Source organism: Nannobrachium achirus, assembly GCF_963921795.1.
Source record: "Nannobrachium achirus genome assembly, chromosome: 1".
NCBI lineage: Eukaryota > Metazoa > Chordata > Actinopteri > Myctophiformes > Myctophidae > Nannobrachium > Nannobrachium achirus.
In genome coordinates this window covers 71,512,810-71,522,190 of record NC_137810.1, presented here as the reverse complement: position 1 = coordinate 71,522,190, position 9,381 = coordinate 71,512,810, and positions in this window count along the sequence as shown.

Below are 9,381 nucleotides of genomic sequence, written 5' to 3'. Positions count from 1 at the left end.
ACGAGTTTCACGAGTTATTACAGTACTCCCAGGCTGCCACAGCCCGAGTTTCCCGAGTTGGAAGCCATTTTGAAAAAAAAAAAAAAAAAAAATGTTTTTGTTTTTTTTTTCAAATTTTTTTTTTATAAAAAAATGTCTAAAAATGCCTCAAATGTATTAGGCATGATCGCAATTGCGAAATTGCATGTTTAGCCCCATAACAAACACATCTTTCAAAATGTCAAAAATGGCTGTTTTGTCTGACTTTGAAGGCTTGTATCTCATGAATGCCTGAACGGATTTCCAAGCGGATTTTTTTGTTTGAAAGCTGTTAAAAAGTACTACACATATGGTGCATGATCTAGGCATGGGCGTGCACGATCCGTGCACTAAAAATTGATCCGTGCACTAGAAATTTAGGAAGGTGGCAGTGTTTGTTTTGTCTGACTTTGAAGGCTTCTATCTCATGAATGCCTGAACGGATTTCCAAGCGGATTTTTTTGTTTGAAAGCTGTTAAAAAGTACTACACATATGGTGCATATATGGTGCATGGGCGTGCACGATCCGTGCACTAAAAATTGATCCGTGCACTAGAAATTTAGGAACGTGGCATCCTGGTACTTGGCGGCCATCTTGAAAAGGGCATTCAATGAGTTAACATACGTTTTATGTGCTTTATTATTCATATTAAGGACATTATTAAGGATATTATGTTATCGATATTAAGGACATCTAGGAATGCCCATTTTTGGTAATGCCTATATATGGACATTATTTGACATAACAATGTTGACTATCATGCAGGGGTCTCATATTCAGTATGAGTAACTGGTCCCATATACATCACTGGCAAGATGGCCAAGAATTGGCGCGACCTTGCCCCATGTCACCCTGAGGTGTCTTATTGTAATGCAGTGCAGTGGTTTCGCCTGGTGCCAGGTTGTCAGGGGCTCTATTGTTAAAGATAAGCTAAACCCCTCAAAACATATTTAATTTAGTTTACAACCTTGATATTCAGTGCACCTACAAAGCTCAATTTGTGGTTAGTGTCTGCCTTAAGATTGGGAGGTTGAGGTACGATCATCAGTCAGGTCGTACCAAAGAAAAATTGACCCACTCAGCATCAAGGGTTGGATACACAACATATTAGCATCATGTCAAGGGGGTGTGCTTTTACGTCAAGCTGCATCACGCTAAGGGGAAAAAAAGATTGGCAACTGCCCTATGTATGGCCTCATGCCTCGGCAAGGCTTACTTGCAAAGCTTAGTCCAACTGAAATAGAACATGACGGACCACAAATTAGGGATTAAACGCGGTGAATAAAATAAAAGTATTGAATAAATAAAAAAATCTTTTTTTTTCAGTTGAAGAGATTCAACAGAGTGGAACCGTGGGGAAACTGAAGTTGGACCTGAAGCAGCTTAAAGGAGAGAACAGGCTCCAGAAAGAGGAGATCAGGCTCCTCAAGGAGGAGAACAGGAGAGGGATCTCCTGAAGGAGAAGGCTCCGGTCTCCGAGGCTCTCCCCACAACATCAAAAGGTAACTAGACTGTTCTTATAGGGTGACCATACGTCCTCTTTTGCCCGGACATGTCCTCTTTTAGGGGGCTGTCCGGCCTGTCCGGGGGGGTTTTATAGATTCCTTCAAATGTCCGGGGTTTCGCGCATATCAGCGTTAAATCATGGGCATTTACAATGCACGTTCAGTGGTTCGTTTGTAAACACAGCGTGAAAGACGGATTTCCACCCCTTAACCCCGGAACGTGTATTATTCATACTACTCTGCTGTCTCCGCTGCGATCCCTCCCTCCCTCCCTCGTTCAGATGCGTCGCTGTTCAGACCAGACTCAGAGCAGAGCTCGGCAGCTTGCGCTGCGCAGAGCCGATTCAGCCGAACGATAGCACTGCAAACGCAATTAATGCTGGTTTACACTGATGAAATGCACGACAAGTGCCAGTGTTTTCGTCTTGGTGACCAAATGAGAAGCAGAGCGTTCACTCTGCAGTCTGCATTAAAAGCTGGCACTTCTGTGTCCATTCCATCACAACTAAAGGTATTTAGACACTGCAAAGTACAAGACAGTCTGTGCGAGGTGAGAGCTCTTCTGCTAACTAAATTGACAGAATATGTTTTTGTTGTAGGCTACAACCTTGTAAAGCTGAAGATACGGTGGTTTGAAGAAACCACCGTATATTTTATTTAGTTTCTTTGTAATACAAAGCTGAACGTTCATACAGGAGTCAAGAGCACTTTAAATCAGTGGATCTGTAAAGGGTCAATTTGGAACCCCCTCAAAAATAAATACATAACTAATAATATTAGTGGTATAGGGCAGTGGTTCTCAACCTGTGGGTCGGGACCCAGGGGGGGTCTCCAAATTATTTTGAGGGGTCCCCAGATGATTAACTTGATGTGCAACATTGTTTTCTCACTCAACAGTATGAGTACCTCTAAAATGGCAAATTAAACAAATATTAGAGGCAGAAATTGTGAAAATAGCCGATCTACCAAGCATGTAGATCTGCTATTTTCTCAATAGAATAGAATTATACAAAATGTAATGCCTCAACTGTAGTGTTTGTGCTCGTAAGGGTGGAGGGGTCTCTTGTTTAAATATGATTATTTTGGGCTAATATATATGTGTGTGCGTGCGTGCGTGCGTGCGTGCGAACGTGCGTGCGTGCGTGCGTGCGTGTGGTATGCCGGGTAGAGTGTCCTCTTTTTGGGGATTCAGAATATGGTCACCCTAGTTCTTACCAAAACCAACATGCAACTGTCTAACTACAATATAAATGAGTCTTAATTATTAAAGGTAAATGGCTCTATATTGTCCCGGGTAGCTCAGTCGGTAGAGCTCTCGCCTTTGTACCGCAAGGTCATGGGTTCGATTCCGGGCACCGCCAACTCAGCGTATGAGTAGCACGGCTTGGCAAGTTGTGCGGCAAGTACTGGGAGCTGATGGTAGGTGTGGCGCTCCACCTCAGCAGTCTCTCCCAGGGGTCTAGCGCATTGTAACGGGGACAGACTCCCACGTGTTACCAGCTGATACCGACAATAAGCCACTCCCGACCTACTTGTTGCTCTATATTCAATTCAATTCAAAGGAGCTTTGTTGGCATGAGAAAACATACCTTTACATTGCCAAAGCAAGTGTCACAAATACAATAAAAACAGTTGAAAATGGGGAACAGATATACATTGGCAGGGGGTACAGCATTATCAGAGCTATGTCGCATTGTGACATTTTATATATACAGTATACAGGGTATAAAGCTTTTGGAACAAATAACAGCATATTCAGTAACTTGAAAGCCCCACCACAGTGGGGGGCTGTCCTCGGTCTCGGTGGTTCTGTTACGTTTTCATCTCCACTCCCTATTTTGGCCTCGAGAGGGAGCCAAATCACGCCTCTACAGACCTCTGAGTTCCAGGAGTCTTCCCAGCTGCCTCTCGTTGCCAATCTCCTCAGCTGGTCACCATCTGCAATCACCTCCAAGCCTACAAGAGCCTCGCCTGTTTGCAGCTCGGTGCCAGATCTTCACCACACTATGGTTGGTACACACACTGAAGTAGACAGCCATATCCTAGTTTTCCCAGTTTAGTAGAGTTTAGCCAGTTTTTGCTCCTCGTAGCTGCTGTGCACTGCTATTCTTTGTGGAATTATTTCTGACTCTGCCTTTTTCTCTCCGTCCCAGTTTTCCGGGTTTCGTGCTGGATTGGAGCAGCTGCAGAGCCCAATTCCCCATTTTGCCCCCCTCGTGTTTTAACTCTGTGTTCCAGTGTTAATAAATACACGCCCGGGTGGGCTTTCAACCTTCTACCACCTCCTCCTTGCTGTGCATTTGGGTCAAACTCACACCAGCCGTAACAGTAAGATCTGGCCAACTGGACCCAGCCAGCATTTTTTCTTTTTTGGAGGGGAGGCCAGGGGGCGTAGTTTCTCCCACTCTGGGTTTTCGGGCGAGTGGTCTTACTACTCCCCAGCCCTCACCGCCAGCCGTGCCAGTTTCCCTGTCACACTCGCCTGGGAGGAACTGTCGCTCACTATTCCAGCCTTCTTCAACTCCGGGGGCCGAGGTGAGCTTGTTTGACCGCCAGTTTGCCTTGAGGTTGGGAATCCCTGTCTCTGCGCTCCAGAGGCCTGTCCCTGCCTTCGCGCTGTATGGTCACTCCATGGGTCCTGTCACTCACCGTACCCAGCCCCTCACCCTCACTGTCTCCGGAGACCATGTGGAGAGCATCCGCCCCTACGTCTCTCACTCCCCGGGCACTCCGTTCGTCCTGGGCAGACCCTGGTTGGAGCTTCACCCCCACCGTGTCTGCTGGAGTTCTGGGCACATTCTCAGCTGGAACGCCGCCTGCCAGGTCTGCTGCCTTCACGCCGCCTGCCAGGTCTGTTGCCTTCACGCCGCCTGCCAGGTCTGTTGCCTTCACGCCGCCTGCCAGGTCTGTTTGCCCTCAGCCCGCCCGACCTCCGACCAGGCTGAACATTCTCCTGCCCGGGTTCCCTCCTGTCCTGAGGGTCTTCACCGACGCCGGGCACACCCCGACGTTCCCCGTCAATCGCCAGGTGGCGATCCTTGGGGGGGGGGGTCCTGTTACGTTTTCATCTCCACTCCCTATTTTGGCCTCGAGAGGGAGCCAAATCACGGCTCTACAGACCTCTGAGTTCCAGGAGTCTTCCCAGCTGCCTCTCGTTGTCAATCTCCTCAGCTGGTCACCATCTGCAATCACCTCCAAGCCTACAAGAGCCTCGCCTGTTTGCAGCTCGGTGCCAGATCTTCACCACACTATGGTTGGTACACACACTGAAGTAGACAGCCATATCCTAGTTTTCCCAGTTTAGTAGAGTTTAGCCAGTTTTTGCTCCTCGTAGCTGCTGTGCACTGCTATTCTTTGTGGAATTATTTCTGACTCTGCCTTTTTCTCTCCTTCCCAGTTTTCCGGGTTTCGTGCTGGATTGGAGCAGCTGCAGAGCCCAATTCCCCATTTTGCCCCCCTCGTGTTTTAACTCTGTGTTCCAGTGTTAATAAATACACGCCCGGGTGGGCTTTCAACCTTCTACCGCCTCCTCCTTGCTGTGCATTTGGGTCAAACTCACACCAGCCGTAACAGGTTCTCAACCTTTTTAGGCCTCCAAAATTTAAACTGGGGACCCCCAACCTGACGAGCATTAGAGTTGAGGCATTGCATTTTGTAATAACAACGATTCTATTGTGAAAATATCCATTTTCACAATTTCAGACTTTAATATTTCACAATTTAGCTAATGTTTCCTTAAATTGTCACTTTAGAAATGTGTCGTTAGCCTCTATACTTTGTTGGTTTGTGTTGAGAACCACTGCTCTATCGTGTAGAGCCAATCAGACACACTATTTCATTGGTAGGGTGACATTTTTCAGTACTCCCCCATCTTATTGGTTTAGTGGTGCTGCAGTTTTTTTTGTACGGTAGTAATAAAGAACTTGTAATTTTGCTAACTTTACTAAATTTCCACACGTTAACTTTAAGGGGCACGCAAAAGGAGGCCAGAAGATTCCTCCGTCTCTTCGGACTCCGGTGACGACTACTTTGAAAAGAGGAAGGGCAAGAAGAGACGGAGGAAACGACAATCATCATCAGGCGATTACTCTTCGGACGACCGCAGGCCAAAGAAGAGGTCCAAGACCAAGCACACTTCATTTGGAAAGAAAGGTAGTGGTTCTCAAATTGAATTCCAGGGACTCTGGGTTTTCTTTTGGGCGTTCTAAATTGACCCATACAAGTCTGTAACTGACCCTGTACAAATGAATCCTAACGGGTCCATTTGGTTAAATTTGTGTGCTGTCAGAGTTAAGGTTGAGAAACACTGGTTTACATAATACTATAGCACCATAATGCACTTTTCTTAAGTGCCTCCAAAATATGGAAAATGCACCCCCTTTTATAGCCTATTTATTGTAACACTGCTGTCACATTTCATCATAAATTCTGTATAGCATGGTCACGTGTCTTTCTATCAGGAATAATGCTAAGAAACTCCCTTCTGCCCACTCACAATCTCATAACTGCTACATTTACCATAGTTAAGGCTGCCCTTAATACGACACAGTCATGTATTGCATAACCCTGAAGGAGGGGGAAATGGTACTGATCATGTATACTCAGGATTATATATGTATATTCTTGATTGTCTTGTAGCTCTGAACCCGGACGATGTCATCCACCGATACAGGAAGGTGTTGAAGGTGTTCAAAAGGAACCGTAGCCTGTCTACCACATGTGAGGTGCTGAATGTCGACCGCAACACCATTGCAGGGACTGCAGTAATAGCGGATGTCCTAATAGCAGGGGAAGGGGGCGCGTTTGGTGAGCTGCCTGTCATTGGCCCAAAGCAGAGTTTGGCAGACTATGCCTTACGATGCAAGGCATTTCTGGATAGCAGTCAGCCCCTTCAGGCAAAGGTGGAGAAGATGAGAACGTCCACAGACCTGCTCCCAATAAAATATAAATTGCCAAAGCCAAAATGAGGGGGCCTGGTAAACACTACTGATCATGGGAATTCACATTAAGTGTCTTCTGGCAGTGTGGGTGTTTTTTCAGAATCCAAAAAGTGGAAGAAAGCTGTCTGTGCTCAGGGTCTTATTATTGACAGACACATCTTGGCTCTTCCACTTTTCGGTTTCTGCAAAACTCCCACCCAGTGCTGGGGCCAGACCGGTCTGCAGAAAATGCATCTATGTCACTTTAAATTTTGACCATTTATATTTAGGACTGTTTAATTGTATTGAAATTCTCTTTTCAACTTGGCAAATTGTGTTCTTGTAAATAGTTTTTTACGTTCATGTGCAGGTTTTATAGGAGAAAATGTTCTTGCACCAAGGTATTCACATGAAGTGTCTTCTCCAGACCAGTCTGGCCATGTGGGTGCCAGTGCTAGGTGGGTGTTTTTCAGAGACCAAAAGGTGGATGAAGCGGTGTCTGTTCAGGGTATTGTCAGTGACAGTCACATCCTGGCTCTTCGACTTTTTGGTTTCTGTAAAACTCCCACCCAGTGCTGGGGCCAGACCAGTCTGCAGAAAATGCATGGTGTGAATTCCCATGGTGGCTGATGTAGTATGTCACTTTAAGTGTGTTAAACACATGATGTGAAGTCCCATGACCGGGATGTCTGATGTCACTTTATGTATGTTGTTGAATCTTGTTAATTAAGTTTGCCTGCCATGCAATGGCAAAACACTTATTGCAATCCGCCATACTTAAGTCAGTAAGTAAGTAAGTAAGTCATGTTCTTGCAAATTTCTGCTCGTAATAACTGCCGCACAATTTACGCCACCCACGCAATATATACATCAAAACGTGCGGCTCGGCCGGGAATGGTGTGCTATTACTTTTCTAAGAGAAAATTTGTATCGTTTAATTGATATTAATTTATTAGTGAATTAATTTTACCCATTGACTTATAATGGGAATCGCAAAAACTCACATTCAATATTTTTTTTCTCGCAAACCATAGGGGCTACAGTTTCAAAACTTGGAGAGGAGATTTATAATGATATCAAGGATTAAATAAAAAATAATTTCGTCAGTTGGCCTCATGGTGGCGCTATAACAGTCCACTTTACCTTTCGGCCTGTAACTCTTGAACCGTGGGTCGAAAAATGAAAATTCCTTTTTCCCTGGATTCCTTGGGTCATGACGCATCTCCTCATATAGGCCACGCCCATTTGCGTCAGGATAGATTTTCCGCCATTTTGAATTTTCTTCAAAACACACTTTTTGCTCTTTTTCCTACATATTTTCTCCAAATGTCACAAAAATCGATACACACGATCTATGGACTCATGCGATAAACATATTTAAACGATATTTTGATTGTCCATACCGTTCTTCCGTAACAAGGTTCCAAAGTTAGCGGGAGGAGCCCGTTTTGTAAGAAGTAGACATAAATCACAAACGAAACATCCAGTCAACACCAAATTTTAGCCACAAGTGGGGGGCGCTATACTGAACATATACCCAAAAGCATTTCCACTTCGACCCATAGGGGGCACCACAAACGCGCAAAACGTAACCGCTAATGCTAATGCTAACAAATGCTAATGCTAACAAATGCTAATGCTAACACATGCTAATGCTAACAAATGCTAATGCTAACAAATATGCTAATGTTAACACATACAAGGTTGCACACACTTAGCGAGCTGCAGGCACACTTAAAATTTCTTAGAAATTTTCTTTTCTAGTTTGGACTGTATTTATTTTTACAATTAAAATTGTCAATTGCACTGTGGAACATTGTCGATGTTTGTTTATTTTTTTCTGAAAAGCATTTACAGTATTTTATATTTTTTTATTTTCCTGTTGAGATTTAAAAAACACAAATAACGTTGAATTTAAACCTCTGTAAGAGATCCAGTTATGGAAATAAAAAGAAAATCTCTTTGCCAGCTCACCTGCTTTTTTGTGTATTATGTCAAGGGTGGTGGTGTGTGAGGAGGTGTTAACTTATTTGCTGCCAAGCCCGAAAATCCCGGAAAAATCCCGTTGTACCTCCCTGCCAAGCCCGTAGATCCCGGAAATTAAAATAAAAAATAAAAATAAATTGTAGTAGGCATGATAGCAATCGCAAAATCGCATGTTCAACCCCCATAGCAACCCCATCTTTCAAGCATGGCAGCCATCTTTGTTTACATTTTAGGAAAACATAATGGCTGTTTTCTCATGAATGCCTGAACGGATTTCCATTCGGATTTTTTTCTTTGAAAGCTGTGAGCAATGTGGACACACGTGGTGCATGATCTAGGCATGGGTGTGCATGATCCGTGCACTATGAATTACATGGAAGTCTATGGAGACTTATGGCAGGTGGGAGTACGAAGGTATTGTTAAATGGCAGCAGATGAGTTAATGTAATGAATGTATATGTGGGTGGGTGACGTGGCGTAACGTTTTCGCTGTCCTCGGTGTCAAACATGTATAAATAAAAAATATATTTGTCAAAAACCTTCTGAATATTGTGCAGGACATTAAGCTTTATGTGAACTTACTCAAGATTAAAACATTTCATTCCTCATTTCTTCAGAATTTTCAACCAAACATGGCAAAACTCATATGGTGTGACTGTCCTGACCTTGTTTCTCAAAGTGGGAACTTGAATAAAACTAAGAAAAATAATTGCTAAAAATCATTTGAAAATGAATTTAGGCTTAAAAAAATGTCTATTTGTGAGCCTATATCTTTTCAAAGTCAAAGCATAATGTTTTCAGTCATTTCTGATCAAAAACATTTTGTCCCCCAAACCAAAATCATTTGGTGTGACACTAGTTTGGACAAATTAAACAGGCAATTATTTGGACACCTATTGGCTAGAGAGGTCCGTCTTCTATAAGGCTATTCAGCACTCCCAGCACAACTGGG